The 18,950-nt window shown below is 49.8% G+C and overlaps 1 protein-coding gene across 1 annotated transcript in view; it reads right to left on the bottom strand.

Annotated features, from left to right (window-relative positions):
- LOC115464717 overlaps positions 1–18,950 on the bottom strand; it is a 362,726-nt gene that overhangs the window by 146,993 nt on the left and 196,783 nt on the right. The window lies entirely within an intron of this gene.

Raw genomic sequence — 18,950 nt, forward strand, 5'->3', positions numbered from 1 at the left:
GATGGGAGACGGGGACTGGGTCGGGGTGGGAAGGGGAGGGCTCAGATGGGGGACGGGGACTGGGTCTGTGAGGGGAGGGACTCAGATGGGAGAAAGGGACTGGGTCGGGGTGGGGTGGGGCTCAGATGGGAGAAGGGGACTGGGTCTGCGGTCTGAGAAGGGGGCAGGTGGGAGAATGGGTCTGGGGCTGAAAAGGAGGGCCCTAATGCAAGGCATGTGGATGAAGGGAACTGGGGACTGAAAAGAACGGTAGGTGGGATAAGGGGGCTAGTACTAGAACTAGGGGCTGAAACTGTGCGGACTGGGGGCTGAATAGGGGACAGGTAGAAGTGGCTGGGGCTGAAGCTCGGGACTGGTGGTAGAAAAGTTCTAGGGTTGAAACTGGGGAGTGGGGGCTGAAAAGGGGACAGGGAGAAGTGGCTGGGGGCTGAAGCTCCGGACTGGTGGGAGAAAAGGGCTGGGAGTGAAACTGGGGACTGGTGGGATAGTGGGGCTGAAAAGGAGGGGCAGGTGGGAGATGTGGGCTGGGGCTGGAACTAGGGGCAGGTGGGATCATGGGGCTGGAACTGGGGGCCGAAAAGAAGAGGCAGCGAGAGGGAGGGCAGAACCTGGATGGATGGGAGAGGGAGGGCAAATGGTGGATTGAAGGGGCAGAGAGAAAGGGCAGACACTGGATGGCAGAGAGAGAGAGCGAAGACAGATGCTGGATGGAAGGAAGATGGTGAAAAGAAGATGAGGAAAGCAGAAACCAGAGACAACAAACTGTAAATAAAATATATATTTTTATTTTTTTGCTTTAGGATAAAGTAGTATTGTAGATGTGTTAATAAATGTTTATAAATAGAACATGTAAATAAGGTAATCTTTTTATTGGACTAATTTTAATTCATTTTGACTAACTTTCGGAGAACAAAATCCTCTTCCTCAGGTCAGGATAGGATACTGTAACAGCACTATACTGTATTGACCTGAGGACGTACGTTTTGGCGTCTGAAAGCTAAATGAATTAGTCCAATAAAATGGTATATTTTATTTTCTATGTTTGTTTTATTTCTATTTGTTAATTTGTAAAGTGGTAATTGGTATTTGTTAGGTTTTTTTTTTTCAAATTTACATCCGCTGTCTTTATATTTTGCACAGTATTAGGGGACATTTTCTGTTTCTGTGGTGTTGCATTGTATCAGAGTCTGGCATCTTGGGGGATCAGTTTAGTGTATATCTGTGTTTGTGAAAAAGACATGGCTTTCAGTTGGCATTGACTGTGCAGGATCGACAGTCTGTACTATTCTGTCTGGTTTCATTTTACAATAGGTGAATTGATGTTCAAGTGCTCACTGTAGTGTGTTTAAGATGCTTTCCTTTTCCTTGTGTGACTTGTAGAAATTACTGCTTATGGTATGCTACAATTGCTCTATAGGTCCTGAGTGTTTTGTATTCACGGTAGGCCTAGTACTGGATTTTGGAGGAGGGTGTTAAAAAATGACCCGCCCTGGGTGTCAACTACCCTAGGTACCAGTGGCGTTGCGGGGGTGGCTGCCACCCGGGGCGGATCGCTGCTGCACCCCCCCCCCCGGGTGCAGACCAACACGACACCCCCCCACCAGCGTGGACCCCCCCCCACTGGCATAGCGCCACCCCGACACGGTCCCCACCTGTCTACGAACTCCATCCATCTGCAGCGCTGCTGTAAAAATCGCTTCGTCGGCCCTTCCCTCACTCACTCTGTCCCGCCCTCTGATGTAACTTCCTATTTCTTCAAGGGCGGGACAGAGTGAGTGAGGGAAGGGCTGACGAAGCGATTTTTACAGCAGCGCTGCAGATGGATGGAGCTCGTAGACAGGTGGGGACCGTGTCGGGGGGGAGGCGCTGCACCGGGGGGGGTGGACGAATGCACCCCCCACCCGTTGACACCTGGGCCGGACCGCCCCCACCGCCCCACCCTTGCTACGCCACTGCTAGGTACGCCACTGCTTTGATTGCTGTCGCTGCCTTTTCTCCCGTGGCTGATGCCAAACTATGGGGGAGGGGGAAGAGCAGGGTTGATGCCGGGCTACAGTTCCAGGCTGGAGATTTTGGGACAGTCCTGCATTTCTGACCACCCCATTGTTATGGGACTTGCAGCACTGATTTCCATGGGCAGACTGCACAAAATCTCAAGCCTGGAACTGGGTAATTTGCCATCTCTGTGATTTCTAATTTTTTGTGTTTTATTCTGCAGTTGGTATGGGGTGGTCTGCATGTGACTGATGTAAAAGATTCTGTGTGCATGTAGTTCGTGTGGGGATCTATATGAGTCTAACTTCTCTGGCTTTTTAAATGGGAATGTCAGTTTCAGAATTTACCTGTTTTATGAATACAGCTTAATCAGGCATTTGCATTTGTTGCAAAGCAAAGTTTGAAGGATATGTGCCATTGACATGTTTGCCTTATAGCAGTCATATCTGGTTGTTTAAGATATGGGATAAAATCACTATATTTAAAAATGTTGGTGTTCCATAAACCAGGTATGTGGTTTGTGTTAATGCAGTAGAGCTGTTGCACAGACTGTTTACTTAGAAATCCATCATCAAGTGCACTCTAAGGCATTATTAAGGAGTATCCCAAGAAACACTACTCACACCTAGTGCCCACCCATATTAGCTCTGGGCCCACCCAGAATGTCAGGTCTGGCTATGCCACTGGTGGGGGAGCTCAGATGGGTGCTCAGAGGGGAGAAGGGGATTGGGGTGGGGGAGCTCAGAGGGGTGCTCAGAGGGGAGAAGGGGATTGGGGAGGGGAGAAGGGGATTGGGGAGGGGTGGGGGAGCTCAGAGGGGTGCTCAGAGGGGAGAAGGGGACTGGGGAGGGGAGTGCTCAGATGGGAGAAGGGGTCTGAAACTGGAACTGGGGTCTGACAAGGGGGCAGGAGGGAAAATGGGTCCATGCCTGGGGCAGGTGGGAGAATGGGTCTGGGGCTGAAAAGGGGGGATGCAAGGCATGTGGTGGATGAAGGGGGCTGGAACTGGGGGGCTGAAAAGGAGGGTAGTTGGGATAAGGGGGCTAGTACAGGAACTTGGGGCTAAAAAGGGGCAGGGGCTGAAACTGTGGGGACTGGGGGCTTTAAAGGGGACAGGGAGAAATGGCTGGGACTGAAGCTCGGGACTGGTGAGAGAAAAGGGCTGGGGTTGAAACTAGGGGCTGAAAAGGGGACAGGGAGAAGTGGCTGGGGGCTGAAGCTTGGGACTGATGGGAGAGAAGGGCTGGGGACTGGTGGGATAGTGGGGCTGAAAAGGGGGGCAGGTGGGAGATGTGGGCTAGGGCTGGAACTAGGGGCAGGTGGAATAAGGGGGCTGGAACTGGGGGCTGAAAAGAGGAGGCAGAGAGAGAGGGGACAGATCCTGGATGGAAGGGGGGAGTGTGAGGGAGGGCAGACCCTGTATGGATGGGAGAGGGAGGGCAGACGGATTGAAGGGGCAGAGAGAAAGAGGGCAGACTGGGGCAAATGGTGGATGGAAGGGGCAGAGATAGAAGGCAGATGTGGATGGAAGGTACATTAGAGAGGGCAGACACTGGATGGCAGAGAGAGAGAGCGAAGACAGATGCTGGATGGAAGGAAGACAGTGAAAAGAAGATGAGGAAAGCAGAAACCAGAGACAACAAACTCTAAATAAAATATATATATATATATATATATATATATATATATATATATATATATATATATATTTGCTTTAGGATATAGTATTGTAGTTGTATTAATAAATGTTTATAAATAGAACATGTTAATAAGGTAATCTTTTTATTGGACTAATTTTAATACATTTTGACTTAACTTTCAGAGAACAAAACCCCCTTCCTCAGGTCAGGATAGGATACTGTAACAGCACTATACTGTATTGACCTGAGGAAGGAGATTTGGGCCTCTGGAAGCTATTAGTCCAATAAAATGGTATTATTTTATTTTCTGTATTTGTTTTATTTCTATTTGTTAATTTGTAAAGTGGTGATTGGTATTAGTTAGTTTTTTCAAATTTACATCTGCTGTCTTTATATTTTGCACAGTACTAGGAGACATTTTCTGTTTCTGTGGTGTTGCATTGTATGCAGAGTCTGGCATCGGAGGTTCAGTTTAATTTTTGTCTAAATAGAAAGTTTATGATTACTTATTCTATAGTGGAATAGGGGGTATCTGTGTTTGTGAAAAAGACATGGCTTTTGGTTGGCATTGACTGTGCAGGATCGACGATCTGTACTAATCTGTCTGTTTTCGTTTTACAATAGGTGAATTGATGTTCTAGTGCTCACTGTAGTGTTTAAGATGCTTTGCTTTTCCTTGTGTGACTCGTACAAATTACTGCTTATGGTATGATAGAATTGCTCTATAGGTCCTGAGTGTTTTGTATTCTCGGTATGCCTAGTACTGGATTTGGGAGGGGAGGGGGGTTAAAAATGACCGGCCCCGGGTGTCAACTACCCTAGCTATGCCACTGGAAAGCAAGGCAATCGAAATACCTAGAGATAGGCATAACTCTCAGTATAGAGCATAAATCCTTTGAATATTGAGTTCATAATTGGTACTTTATGCAGGGTTTTCTGCATTTAATTGAGTTCAACTTTGTTTATTGAACTTCAGTTTTTCTCTCTGTTTTAAGAGGCATAATACAAAACTTGTAAGTTGATTATAGTGTCTTAAGTTTCAGTTAAAAGATATCAGCGTATACTTCCATATCATCATGCTGATCAATCCATAGACTGGTGGGTTGTGTCCATCTACCAGCAGGTGGAGATAGAGAGCAATCCTTTTGCCTCCCTATATGTGGTCATGTGCTGCCGGAAACTCCCCAGTATGTTCTCTATCTCAGCAGGTGGTGGTCACACACAGCAGCAGCTCTGGCTAGGTCTCCAAGCCTAATTTTTAGGTTTTGTTGAGTACCTGGGGTTGAGGGCTCTTCTTGAGCAAGTGCAAACCTGGTGGTGCCAGGTCCCTCCTTTTCTCCCCCTCCCGCTGGCTCCGTTGAAAAAAAAAAAAAAAAAAATTTTGGGACGTCCTTAAGGGCGTTTATTTCAACGTTTATTGCAGCTACTCACTGGGACACCAGTTCGTTACAGCTCGGAGCGAGAAGCAGGTAATTTTTACCTTTTTATAGCGGGCAGGGGGTTCCCCGATTGATCTCCACGTGGCCTATGGCGTCGTAGGGCGAGGGCGCGAAGAATCGCTCCCCAGACCGCGTGTGCGCTTCTAGCGGGGATGCGGGGGTCTTAAAGTCTGATTCGCCCTTGTTGGGTGTCAGTTTGGAGGCCGGTCAGTGTCCCGGTTCTTCCTCCGGTGCGGCGGTTTTTCCCGCCATAAACGCCCATCCCCCGCTGCTCGCCTCCGCCATCTTGGCCGGCCATTCTGCTCGGATGGCTTCTTCTTGGGCCGCCCTTGAGCTGGGAGACGTTAATGCCATGGCCGCCCTTGATTTGGGCGACGGCAGAAAAGCGGCTAAAGTTAAGCGCCGTTCTTCCCGCGCGGCTCCTTCGCGGAGTGTCGCGCCGGATGCCATCTTGGATGCGCAGCATGTTTCTCCCCCGCTCTTGCGAGCACCGGTTGAGGGTGCGTCTAGGGCTGAAGTGCACAGTCTGGGGGGTTTCTCTCCCGAGTTTATTTTGCTGCTGCATCAGGCCTTCCTTATGCAACACGCTGCCCCTGCTCCCTTGTCCGATAAAGGGGTTGAGGCCCCCGGAAGTAAACGCCCTCGGGTGGATTCCCAGGCCTTAGAGGACTCTGTCTCCTCTGATGTAGATGAGGGCAGCGTATCTGAGTTCTCCCAACGGTCCTTTGGGGATTCCTTGAAGGAGACGGATTCCCGCTCAGATGGAGCGGATGACCCCTCTGCAGCGCGGCTCTTTCGCTCAGAGGATTTGCCCAACCTGTTAGTGCAGGCCATGAGCATTTTGAAGATTTCCTCTCCAGAGGACGTCTCTCCCTCAGCCCCTGTTGGCTCCGCCATTATGCTGGGGACGAAGCGCCCGCCTAGAACCTTCCACGTGCATGATGCCATGCACACCTTAATTTCGGCTCAATGGGATGTCCCGGAAGCGAGCCTCAAAGTGGCTAGGGCTATGTCCCGCCTCTATCCTTTGCCTGAAAGTGAACGGGAGGCCTTTCTTTGGCCTACCGTGGATTCTTTAATCACTGCGGTGACTAAGAAAACGGCGTTGCCAGTGGAAGGTGGCACGGCCCTAAAGGACGCCCAAGACAGAAGATTGGAGGCGGCCTTAAGGTCGTCCTTCGAGGCGGCTGCCTTAAGTTTGCAGGCCTCAGTTTGCGGCTCCTATGTGGCCAGGGCGTGCCTGACGATTGTGCAGCGGGCTTCCCCCTTGGATCCTTCCTTGAGGGCTGATTGGCCGGCCCTGGAATCGGGCTTGGCTTATTTGGCAGACTTACTGTATGATGTCTTGAGAGCCTCAGCTAAAGGTATGGCTCAGACAGTCTCTGCGCGGCGGTGGCTTTGGCTGAAGCATTGGTCTGTGGACCACGCCTCTAAGTCCCGCCTGGCTAAGTTGCCTTTTAAAGGCAAGCTGCTCTTTGGGGTCGAGCTGGACAAAATTGTGACCGATCTCGGCACGTCTAAGGGCAAGAGGTTACCAGAGGTCAGGGCTCGGGCCAGTGCTCGCCCCGGTATCTCCAGAGGACGGTTTCAGGAAGCCCGTCGGTACTGCCCGGGCAAGTCGGGCTCCTCTGCCCCCTCTTCCTTCAAGAGGAACTTCTCCCCGAAGCAGCATTCCTTTCGCAGAGACCGCCGTCCCGGAGGTGCGCCCTCCGGTCCTCCCCCAGGGTCTCGTACCCAATGACGGGGTCCTGGTCCATGGCCCAGTGCAGATTGGAGGACGCCTGTCCTCGTTTCTGGGCGAGTGGACCAGGGTAACTTCAGACGCTTGGCTGCTGGAAGTCATCAGAGACGGCTACAAGCTAGAGTTCTGCCGACCCTTAAGAGACGGGTTTGTACTCTCTCCCTGCAAGTCTCCGGTCAAAGCTGTGGCAGTGCAGCAGACCTTGGACAATCTGATCCGCCTGGGTGTGGTCGTTCCGGTGCCAGAAAATCAGCTTGGCAAGGGACGTTACTCCATTTACTTTGTGGTACCAAAGAAAGGAGGTTCTGTACGGCCTATCCTCGACCTCAAAGGGGTCAATCGGGCCTTGAAAGTTCGGCACTTTCGTATGGAGACTCTCCGCTCTGTTATAGCGGCAGTGAAGGCAGGGGTGTTCCTGGCATCCTTGGACATCAAGGAAGCGTACTTGTATATTCCCATCTGGTCTCCTCATCAACGCTTTCTGCGTTTTGCAGTCCTGGGCCGACACTTCCAGTTCAGAGCCCTCCCATTCGGGTTGGCTACTGCTCCGCGGACCTTCTCCAAAGTAATGGTGGTCATGTATATTAGTGAAAGGAGAAAGACTATAAAGGGAATTGTGAGACTAAAAGATACAACGAAACGCTATGTAGAAAATGATGAAGAAAAAGCCAATTTGCTAAATAGATACTTTTGTTCTGTTTTCACTGAAGAAAACCCTGGGGAAGGACCGAGAGGGACTAGCAAAAGTACACCTGAGAATGAGGTGGATAGAGCGCCGTTCACGGAAGAGAGTGTGTATCAACAACTTGGAAAGCTGAAGGTGGACAAAGCCATGGGGCCGGACGGGATCCATCCCAGAATACTGAGGGAGCTCAGAGAGGTTCTGGCAGGTCCTCTTAAAGACTTGTTTAATAAATCCTTAGAGACGGGAGAGGTTCCGAGGGATTGGAGAACGGCGGAGGTGGTCCCTCTTCACAAAAGTGGGGATAGGGAAGAAGCTGGAAACTACAGGCCGGTAAGCCTCACTTCAGTTATTGGAAAAGTAATGGAAGCGATGCTGAAGGAAAGGATAGTGAATTTCCTGGAAGCCAATAAGTTGCAAGATCCGAGACAACATGGTTTCACCAAAGGGAAATCGTGCCAAACGAATCTCATTGAATTCTTTGACTGGGTGACGGGAGAATTAAATCAAGGACGTGCTATGGACGTCATCTATTTAGATTTCAGCAAGGCTTTTGACACGGTTCCCCACAGGAGGCTCTTGAATAAACTAGACGGCCTGAAGATAGGACCCGAAGTGGTGAACTGGATTAGGAACTGGTTGACGGACAGACGCCAGAGGGTGGTGGTGAATGGAGTTCGCTCGCAGGAGGGAAAGGTGAGTAGTGGAGTGCCTCAGGGATCAGTGCTGGGGCCCCTTCTGTTCAATATATTTGTGAGTGACATTGCCGAGGGGTTACAAGGTAAGGTTTGCCTTTTTGCCGATGACACCAAGATTTCCAACAGAGTGGACATCCCGGAGGGTGTGGAAAACATGAAAAAAGATTTGAAGAAGCTAGAAGAATGGTCTAACGTTTGGCAATTAAAATTCAATGCGAAGAAATGCAAAGTGATGCACTTGGGGAGTAGCAATCCAAGGGAGACATATGTGTTAGGCGGGGAGAGTCTGATAGGCACGGACGGGGAGAGGGATCTTGGGGTGATAGTATCTGAGGACCTGAAGGCGACGAAACAGTGCGACAAGGCGGTGGCAGTAGCTAGAAGATTGCTAGGCTGTATAGAGAGAGGAGTGACCAGCAGAAGAAAGGAGGTTTTAATGCCCCTGTATAAGACGTTGGTGAGGCCCCACCTGGAGTATTGTGTTCAGTTTTGGAGGCCGCATCTTGCGAAGGATGTTAAAAAAATGGAAGCGGTGCAAAGAAAAGCTACGAGAATGGTATGGGATTTACGTTCCAAGAAGTATGAGGAGAGGCTTGCTGACCTGAACATGTACACCCTGGAGGAAAGGAGGAACAGGGGTGATATGATACAGACGTTCAAATATTTGAAAGGTATTAATCCGCAAACAAATCTTTTCCGGAGATGGGAAGGCGGTAGAACGAGAGGACATGAAATGAGATTGAAGGGGGGCAGACTCAGAAAAGATGTCAGGAAGTATTTCTTCACAGAGAGGGTGGTGGACGCTTGGAATGCCCTCCCGCGGGAGGTGGTGGAGATGAAAACGGTAACGGAGTTCAAACATGCATGGGATATGCATAGAGGAATACTGTGCAGAAGGAATGGATCCTCAGTAGCTTAGCTGAAATTGGGTGGCGGAGCAGTTGGGGGAAAAAGGGGGAGGTGGTTGGGAGGCGAGGATAGGGGAGGGCAGACTTATACGGTCTGTACCAGAGCCGCTGATGGGAGGCGGGACTGGTGGTTGGGCTGGGCAGACTTGTATGGTCTGTGCCCTGAAGGGGACAGGTACAAATTCAAGGTAAGGTATACACTTATAGGTTTCTCGTTGGGCAGACTGGATGGACCGTGCAGGTCTTTTTCTGCCGTCATCTACTATGTTACTATGTTACTATGTCATCGCGGCCTTCCTGCGAAAGGAAGGAGTACAAGTCCATCCTTATCTGGACGACTGGTTGATCCGAGCCCCCTCTTATGCAGAGTGCGGCAAAGCTGTGGACCGGGTGATTGCTCTTTTGAGCTCCCTGGGGTGGATCATCAACTGGGAGAAAAGCCAGCTGCGCCCGACTCAGTCCCTGGAGTATCTGGGAGTTTGATTCGACACCCAAGTGGGCAGAGTGTTCCTGCCGGACAATCGGATTGTCAAACTTCAGGCTCAGGTGGACCAGTTCCTAGTAGCCTCTCCGCTTCGGGCTTGGGACTATGTGCAGCTGTTGGGCTCTATGACGGCCATGATGGAAGTAGTGCCCTGGGCCAGGGCTCATATGAGACCACTTCAACACTCTGCTGCAGCGCTGGATTCCGGTGTCGGAGGATTATGCTGTGCGCCTTCCCTTGGACCCAGCAGTGCGCAAGGCGCTGAGCTGGTGGCTGCAGACAGACAAGTTGTCTGCAGGGATGCCTCTTGTGACCCCGGAGTGGATTGTCGTCACGACGGACGCCTCTTTGACGGGCTGGGGAGCCCACTGTTTGGGAAGGACAGCGCAGGGGCTCTGGTCTCCTGCAGAGGCAAAGTGGTCTATCAACCTCCTGGAACTCAGAGCCATTCGGTTGGCGCTATTGCAGTTCCTCCCGATACTGGCATTGAAGCCAGTACGGGTCCTGTCAGACAATGCCACGGCTGTGGCCTATCAGGCTCATTTTCAAAGCACTTAGCCTCCCAAAGTTCCATAGAAACCTATGGAACTTAGCCTCCCAAAGTGCTTTGAAAATATACCTCTATGTCAACCGCCAGGGAGGTACCAAGAGCGCCCCTCTAGCCACGGAGGCCATGAATCTATGCCAGTGGGCGGAAGCGAGCCTGGAGCAGCTGTCAGCGGCCCACATTGCCGGAGTCATGAATGTCAAGGCGGACTTTCTCAGTCGCCATACCTTGGATCCCGGAGAGTGGCAGTTATCGGCTCAGGCGTTCTTGGACATCACGAAGCGCTGGGGCCAGCTGAGCCTAGATCTGATGGCGTCATCGGCCAATTGCCAAGTGCCGCGCTTTTTCAGCAGAGGACGGGACCCTCGATCCCTGGGAGTAGATGCTCTTCTCCAACAGTGGCCGACACAGGAGCTTCTCTACGTGTTCCCGCCCTGGCCCATGTTGGGCAGGGTACTAGACCGGGTGGCAAAGCATCCGGGCCGGATAATCCTGGTGGGTCCGGACTGGCTCAGACGTCCCTGGTATGCGGACTTGATCAGGCTGTCAGTGGACGACCCTCTGCGACTGCCAGTGGAGCAGGGCCTGTTGCATCAGGGTCCCGTGGTGATGGAGGATCCCTCCCCCTTTGGTCTTACGGCCTGGCTATTGAGCGGCAGCGTCTGAGGAAGAAGGGCTTCTCAGACAAGGACATCGCCACTATGCTGAGAGCGAGGAAGCGCTCTACTTCTACTGCTTATGCCAGGGTTTGGCATACCTTTGCAGCGTGGTGTGAAGCAGGCTCACTTTCTCCCTTCACTGCTCCAATTTCTTCAGTGTTGGCGTTCCTGCAAGAAGGTCTGGAGAAAGGCCTGTCGCTCAGTTCCCTTAAAGTCCAGGTAGCGGCTCTGGCTTGCTTCAGGGGCCGCCTGAAGGGTGCTTCCCTGGCTTCGCAGCCAGATGTGGTGCGTTTTCTCAAGGGAGTTAATCACCTGCGCCCTCCTCTGCACTCAGTGGTGCCTGGGTGGAATCTCAACCTGGTGCTAAGAGCCTTGCAGAAGCCGCCTTTTGAACCCTTGTCGAGGGCATCTCTGAAAGACCTGACGTTGAAAGCAGTCTTTTTGGGGCTATCACTTCAGCCAGAAGAGTTTCCGAGCTCCAGGCACTCTCATGTCGAGAGCCTTTTCTGCAGTTCACTGAGGCAGGAGTGACTATTCGCACAGTGCCTTCCTTCCTGCCCAAGATTGTTTCTCGCTTCCATGTGAATCAGCAGCTCTGTCTCCCTTCCTTTCGTAGGGAGGACTACCCAGAGGAATACTCTGCTCTCAAATATCTGGATATGAGACGAGTCATCATCAGATACTTGGAAGTGACCAATGATTTCCGGAAGTCGGATCATCTGTTTGTCCTGTTTGCAGGTTCTCGTAAGGGTCTGCAGGCTGCTAAGCCTACAGTGGCAAGATGAGTCAAGGAAGCCATTGCAGTGGCTTATGTGGCCGCGGGGAAGGTGCTGCCTATCCAGCTGAAGGCTCACTCCACTAGAGCTCAGGCGGCCTCGATGGCAGAGGCCGGGTCCGTCTCCTTGGAAGAGATATGCAAGGCGGCAACTTGGGCATCGGCCCATACTTTCTCCAGGCATTACCGCTTGACTGTGGCTGCTCGGGCGGAGGCCCGGTTTGGAGCTTCAGTGTTGCGGTCAGGGATTTCAATGTCCTGCCCTGGGTGAGTACTGCTTCGGTACATCCCACCAGTCTATGGATTGATCAGCATGATGATATGGAAGGTAAAATTATGTATCATACCTGATAATTTTCTTTCCATTAATCATAGCTGATCAATCCATAGCCCCTCCCAGATATCTGTACTGTTTATAGTCTGGTTGCATTTCAGGTTCAAGTTTAGTCTTCAGTTCCTGTTCAGGAGGACTTCGTGTTCAAGTTTTGTCAATTGGATTCTTCAAGAGTTGAGACGAGTTTGTGTTACAGTGAGCTGCTGCATTCCTCTCCCCTCCGTTTTACGGGGCTGGATTGAGACATAAATTCTGCCGGCGCTCCCTCCCGCTTCGTGCGGCTGTAGGGCAGCTTTGTACCCCTCCCGCTTCGGCGGTGTTAGGGTCAGTCAGCTCCTCCCGCGGTTGCGGTTGCAGGATAAGCCAGATCCCCCCGCATCGGCGGGGTGGTGTCCCTCCCCCGCTCCGCGGGGATGAGCTGGACGGATTCCCCTCCCCCACTTGTGTGGGGATGAGCTGGGTTAATTCCCCTCCCCCGTTTCGGCGGTGGTGAGCTGGGCAGAGTGTCCCTTTGTGGGTGTAATTCTCTAAGTGCTGAGTCCTGCGGATGGAGCTTGGATATCGACATACTGAGGAGTTTCCGGCAGCACATGACCACATATAGGGAGGCAAAAGGATTGCTCTCTATCTCCACCTGCTGGTAGATGGACACAACCCACCAGTCTATGGATTGATCAGCTATGATTAATGGAAAGAAAATTATCAGGTATGATACATAATTTTACCATTTGCTTTGTATTTATTAACCTGTATTTCTGTAAATTCAGATTCAGTACTGTACCAGCACTGTCACTAAATCCACCTCAGCATTTTTCTAACTGCAGCCTATTGTATGAAATTCCACTTCACAGTACGCAAATGCCAATGTCTTGCCATGCTAATATAGGCTGCAAGTGTAAAAAATATTTGTCCGGTCTATGTTTGTATTTGTGTTTGCACTTGGCTGCCAATTGGCAGTTTAGTGTAAAAGTTCAGAGAAGTTCCTTTTTGGTTGTTACCTTTATAGGAGAGTCAGATAGATCCTAGGTACATTCCCCTTGGAAAATGTGCTAATCCCAATAGGACTCTAAAGCAGCCACCAGTGTCCCCTAGGCTTGGGGCGCATTAGCAGTGCCTTGACTTTTTTATGAATGTCTAGTTGCACCTTCTTTGCTGTGGGATGCTATGGCCGGCCTACCCTTCTGGCGCCTATTTTACAAAAGTCTGCTCCCCCAGACGTCAAAACCTAGCTACGCCTCTGGTGAGGATATCTTGTTTCCTGATGGGTTCATCTTAAATGTTGTTGTAATCTGCCTTGGGAAGCCTGGAGGGGCATAATCGAATGGGGCACCCAAGTTTTCATGAGGGCGTCCTCGCAGGATAGCCCCATAAAGGTGCGGGGCAACCCATATTATTGAAACAAGATGGGCGTCCATCTTTCGTTTCGATAATACGGTCGAGGATGCCCAAATCATGAAATTTAGGTCGACCTTAGAGATGGTCGTCCTTAGGTCATTTTTGAGATGGTCGTCCCCAGTTTTCGGCAATAATGTAAACTGAGGACGCCCATCTCAAAAACGACCAAATCCAAGCCATTTGGTCGTGGAAGGAGCCAGCATTCGTAGTGCACTGGTCCCCCTGACATGCCAGGACACCAATTGAGTACCCTAGGGGGCACTGCAGTGGACTTCAAAAATTGATCCCAGGTGTATAGCTCCCTTACTTTGTGTGCTGAGCCCCCCCCCAAACCCACTCCCCACAACTGTACACCACTACCATAGCCCTTAGGGATGAAGGGGGGCACCTACATGTGGGTAAAGTGGGTTTGTGGTGGGTTTTGGAGGGCTCACATTTATCACCACAAGTGTAACAGGTGGGGGGGGGGGGGGGATGGACACACACTACAACTGCTCCAGGTACCTGCATACTGCTGCGATGGACCTGAGTATGGCATTTGAGGCTGGTATAGAGGCTGACAAATCAGTATTTTTAAACTTTTTTTATGGTGGGAGGGGGTTAGTGACCACTGGGGGAGTAAGGGGAGGTCATCCCTGATTCCCTGCGGTGGTCATCTGGTCAGTTCGGGCACCTTTTTGATGCTTGGTCGTGAAAAAAAATGGACCAAGTAAAGTCACCCAAGTGTTCGTCAAGTACGCCCTTCTTTTTTCTATTAACGTCTGAGGATGCCCATCTCCTAAACACGCCCCAGTCCTGCCTTCGCTACACTGCCGACATGCCCCCGCGAACTTTGGTCATCCCCGCGATGGAAAGCAGTTGAGGACGCCCAAGATCGGCTTTTCATTATGCCGATTTGGGCGACCTTGCGAGAAGGACGCCCATCTCCCGATTTGTGTCAGAAGATGGGCGCCCTTCTCTTTAGAAAATTCACCTGCTGGTGTTATAAAGTTGATGGAATAAATTGAAATTAAATGGAAGTAAAATTAAACTCTCTCACTGGGGCACATGGAATCACATTATAATCTGTTTTGTAGAACTTTACCTTTTAGATACACAAATGGATTATTCTGTTGTTTGAGCATGTTTCAGGGACAAGTGGTTTATAAGTCAAAATAATAAAAATGTTTTCTGTCAAACAGATTTCTCATTTGTTGAAACATAACTAAATGGGCTAAAAGCCCCTAATGCAGCCCATTGGTTTTCTTATATTTTGTTCTTGTGATAGCTCATACTGTGCCAAAACTGGAAATACAGTAAGAGAGAATACTAGAATTTAGTAACATCCAAAACCTATGTGTTAATCATCTTAATTAAAAGCAAAACATGTTTGTTGATAAGCTTCATACAGAACAAGAAAAAACAGTAAACCATCCAATGTGGCACAATAAAAACATTTACAGAGAGCATACCCCAAGAACACCTCCCCTCCCTCGTCACGAATAGCTGCTTAACCTCTTCTCCCTTCCAAAAGAGCCAGTTTCAAAGGATGGAGGGGGAGCAAGCGGATGCACTGACTGAAGAGCTTATGACAAGAAACATCCCCGACTATGCTGCGCACCCCTGGAGCTCCCAAGCACTATCCATGTCAGTCCCAGACAACCAAACGCCACTGACCCACTTGCTACAAACCCTGGCGTTCTTAGATGCTGAGCATACCTCTGTCCCTGGACTCCATCACGCACCTGCCGCAGTTCACACCCATAATTCCACATCACCCTGATGTTTTCCTTGGCTTCATGCAGCAGTGTTTTGGCTTCTTTTTCCATCCCCACCATGGAGCCAGAAGAATCTGGAGCCGTCCGCTCGCAAGCTTCCAAAATGGGGCACCTGTGCACACCTCCTCCCCGCCTGGACTCTCTGTTACAAGACCTGCCCTCCTGGTCACTGGCAGCGGAGGCAGAAGAGCAAACATCAAGGAAAATTAAATAATTTATTCTAATTTTGCATCTTACAAGAAAAAATTATATGCAGTCGGGATGCCGCCAGCATGCTACGACAGCTCCTAACCTGTAAATATTCCCTTGTAAATGGTAGGCGTTTTTTCATGTGCATCGCTCATAAACGGCTGTGCATCCCTCGGAATGCACATTTAAATACTAATCAGCTCATTTGCATAGATTTCCATGTAATTCCCATTGGCTGCCTCCATGGACAGAAAAGAGCCCACAGTTGAAGCAGTATTGGCAAATCTGAAATACAATATTATGTGGTAACCCCCAAATTATTGTATTTTACAAAACATCATCTGTGCTCTAAACTTGCTCTTGTTGGCCAGGTCATTTGTCCCCAGATGGATTACAACATCAGTATTAATATCCTTTCTTTATGGAGCTGGTCCCTCATGCAGTGAGGCTGAGGATGATCAAGGGAGTGGGTACACACATTTGTTCTGATTAATCAGAATTTCTAAGTATATATGTTGCCTGTGCATATTGCACCTGGTGAAGGAGGCTCTATGTGGAAGAATGCAAGTGATTAAGACAAGCATTAGAAGTGAAACAGACGGTCACGTGATGCTCTTTAGCTGAGTGGATGTCTCTAAGCCAAGCTCCGCTCCAGCCACCCCAAATTCTTCAAATTTACCTGTGAGATTTTCCATATGTGGGGCTAGATGATCCCTGACAGTGAGATTAACATATGGGGTACCCTGTGTCGGAGTTCCAACGAGTTTTAGCGGTGTAACAGAGGGTTATGCCCGCAAAGACCCCGCAGGCAGGAAAGATCTGCGTGCAGACCTTTGGGCCCCAAGATGGCGGCGGTGCCAGTGAGTCCTCCACCGATGAGTTTATCGGTGGAGTCCACTAAAGATTTAGTGCAGCAGATATCGGTTGTGCTCGAGGACAAACTGTCTAAGCTGCAAACATTGGTGGATCACATCCGAGTCTCCTTGGAGCGACAGGGCACGCAAATTCAGCAGGCGAAGGATCGTATATCGCATCAGGAGGATCGTGCGGAGACGGCGGACATGAAGATCATGGCACTTGAGAAGCAGTGTGCACTTCTAATGCAGCAAGTTGATGATCAAGAGAACAGGGGCAGGCGATACAATCTGCGAATTATAGGTTTGCCTGAATCTGTAAAAGAAACGGGCCTTTGTTATTTCATCGAGAGGTGGTTACCGGAATATCTAAACATACAGTTTCCAGATAAGGTGCTGAGGGTTAAGAGGATACATCATGTTGGGGCCCTGAGTGAGGGGGAGCAGCGTCCGAGACCTGTGCTTGCCAGAATACTCAATTATGCAGATAAAGATCGAGTACTACAGGTATATAGAGGAAAGAAGTCGATTGACTACAACGGACATAAGCTGCTGCTGTTCCAAGATTACTCGGCACGTGTTGCTGATCAGAGGAGGCAGATGGGCCGGCATTGTAAGCACCTTTTTGACAAAGGGATAAGATTTGCACTACTGTATCCGGCGAAGGTGCGTGTGGTGTATGACAACAAAACTATCTTTTTTACCAAGCCTGGAGATTTGGGCTCTTTTGTGAACAAGTTGCAATGACTGACAGAGGTGCGTGACTTTGCTCTACAATGCTGCACAGGTGCTGAGCGGGAGTTTGGTTTGTGTCTTCCATGACCTTCCTACTGCTGAGGAATCTGGTGTTGATTGGCAGCTTGGACCTAGGCCTGGGGTGTGGGTGAGCCTGAAGGAGAAGCTGGACTTTATGTCTTCTTTTTTCCTCGTTGGTTGATTTAAACAGGGGTGTCTAAGTTCGATTAAGTAAGTTACTGCTTTGGATTTCCAGTTTCTTAGGAAGATCTTTCTTTTATTGCTTATAGAAGAGGGTGGGGAGGGAGGGGCATGGGCAGGTTTGTGGTGTGGAGGAAGGGGGATGCTTGTTGTGATTTGGTACGGGTTATGTGTGCTCTGTTTGTTGGTTTCTGGGGTGGGTTGGAAGGAAGGGGCGGGTTTGGTTTATTTCCTGGGAGGAGTTCTCTTTTTGGGAGGGGAGGGGGCAGGGGGTGTTGGGAGGGATAAGAGCGGTTTCTGTTTGTTGAACTTCTATAGGGCATGGGGGGGGGGGGGGGGGGGGATTGCTGCCACAAGGTGTCTGGCAGGGGAAGTCTCTGTTTTGTGATGCCAGCTCCACTTTTGCCCAGGGGACTCAGCTGGGAGGTCTTCTGGGCACATTGAGAATAACAGTGTACTTGTTTGATCCTCGTTTGCTGACTGTGCTCCATGGTTGCTCTTAAAGTGTTATCGTTGAATGTTGATGGTGTCCATTCTCCGGTGAAAAGAGCAAAAATTTTGCAGGCGCTTAAGAGATTGTGTACAGATATAGCGTTTCTACAAGAAACCCATTTGGGGAAAGCAGAACACCTTAAAGTGAAGAGGGACTGGGTGGGGGATCTATATTTTGCCGCCTATAATAGCAGGCAGCGGGGAGTAGCCATATTGTTTAAGAGAAGTGTCGTGTTTACGTTGCACAAGCTATACCAAGACCCAGAAGATCGGTTTCTAATTGTGGCAGGGTTGCTGCAAAGAAAACGGGTAGCTCTTTGTTATATTTACGCACCTAACTTTTACTCTCACAAATTCTTTACACTTTTGGCAGCGCGTTTGGCCGCTTTCGATGAATATCCCTTAATTCTGGGAGGGCAATTTAATATCTCTAGTGATCCATTGATAGATTTCAAGCCATCCAAAGACCATGAAGGGAAAGGGGTAAACTTCGTTATTCAAGAGTTGGGAGTGGTAGATTATTGACACTTGCATCATATCGATGAGCGTGACTATACGTTTTTTCCCACCCTCATGGGGGTCCATGCACGCCTGGATTACATCTTGCTTTCGCACTTTCTGGTTTGGGGAGCTGTGCAGGTAGGAATAGGGATGCCTGATGTTTCTGACCATTCCCCGGTGTGGGTTGAGCTAGAGTGGGGAGATAGGGTGGATACATTTCGTTGGCGTATGAATCCTGCTCTTTATCAGGACTGGGAACTTTGTAAATATCTACACCAGCGTTGGTTGGACTATGATGCTGAGAATGATGTACAGTCTGCAGGGCCTCGCGTTTATTGGGAAGCAGCTAAAGCGGTGCTCCGAGGTAAAATCATAGCGTACACCACATCTTTAAATAGGGATAGGGAGCGTAAGATTCAAGATCTTTCGAAGCAATTGGGAGATGCTAGGAGGGTTTTTGTTTTCAGCCCATCTGATGTATCCCGCAAGGTTTACTTTGATGTTAAGAAGCAGCTTCAGGCGGTTCTGGACGCTAGGGCTCTCTATAGTATTAAGCTTTACAAATACCGCCTGCACCAATGGGGCAATAAGACTGGTAAATTGGTGGCTTCTTTAGTGAAGCAGAGGTGTGCAAAAAGTTACATTGGCCGAATTAGGGATGCCGCAGGAACCAGCCACACATGCAGGGAAGCCATACAGAAGGAGTTTATCCGGTTCTACACTAACATCTATGGTAAAAGCCCCGTTTCCGTTGAAAGATGTGAAGAGTTCTTTACCCAAGTGAATCTTCAGTGATGCCAGATCAGTTGGTGCTCCTCAATGCTCCCTTGCGAGGGATTGAAGTGCAGAGAGTCATTAGGCAGCTGAAGTTGGCTAAGGCACCAGGCCTGGATGGTCTTGGTACCGAGTTCTACAAGATTCTGC

Source organism: Microcaecilia unicolor, chromosome 3, assembly GCF_901765095.1.
Source record: "Microcaecilia unicolor chromosome 3, aMicUni1.1, whole genome shotgun sequence".
Taxonomy (NCBI): domain Eukaryota; kingdom Metazoa; phylum Chordata; class Amphibia; order Gymnophiona; family Siphonopidae; genus Microcaecilia; species Microcaecilia unicolor.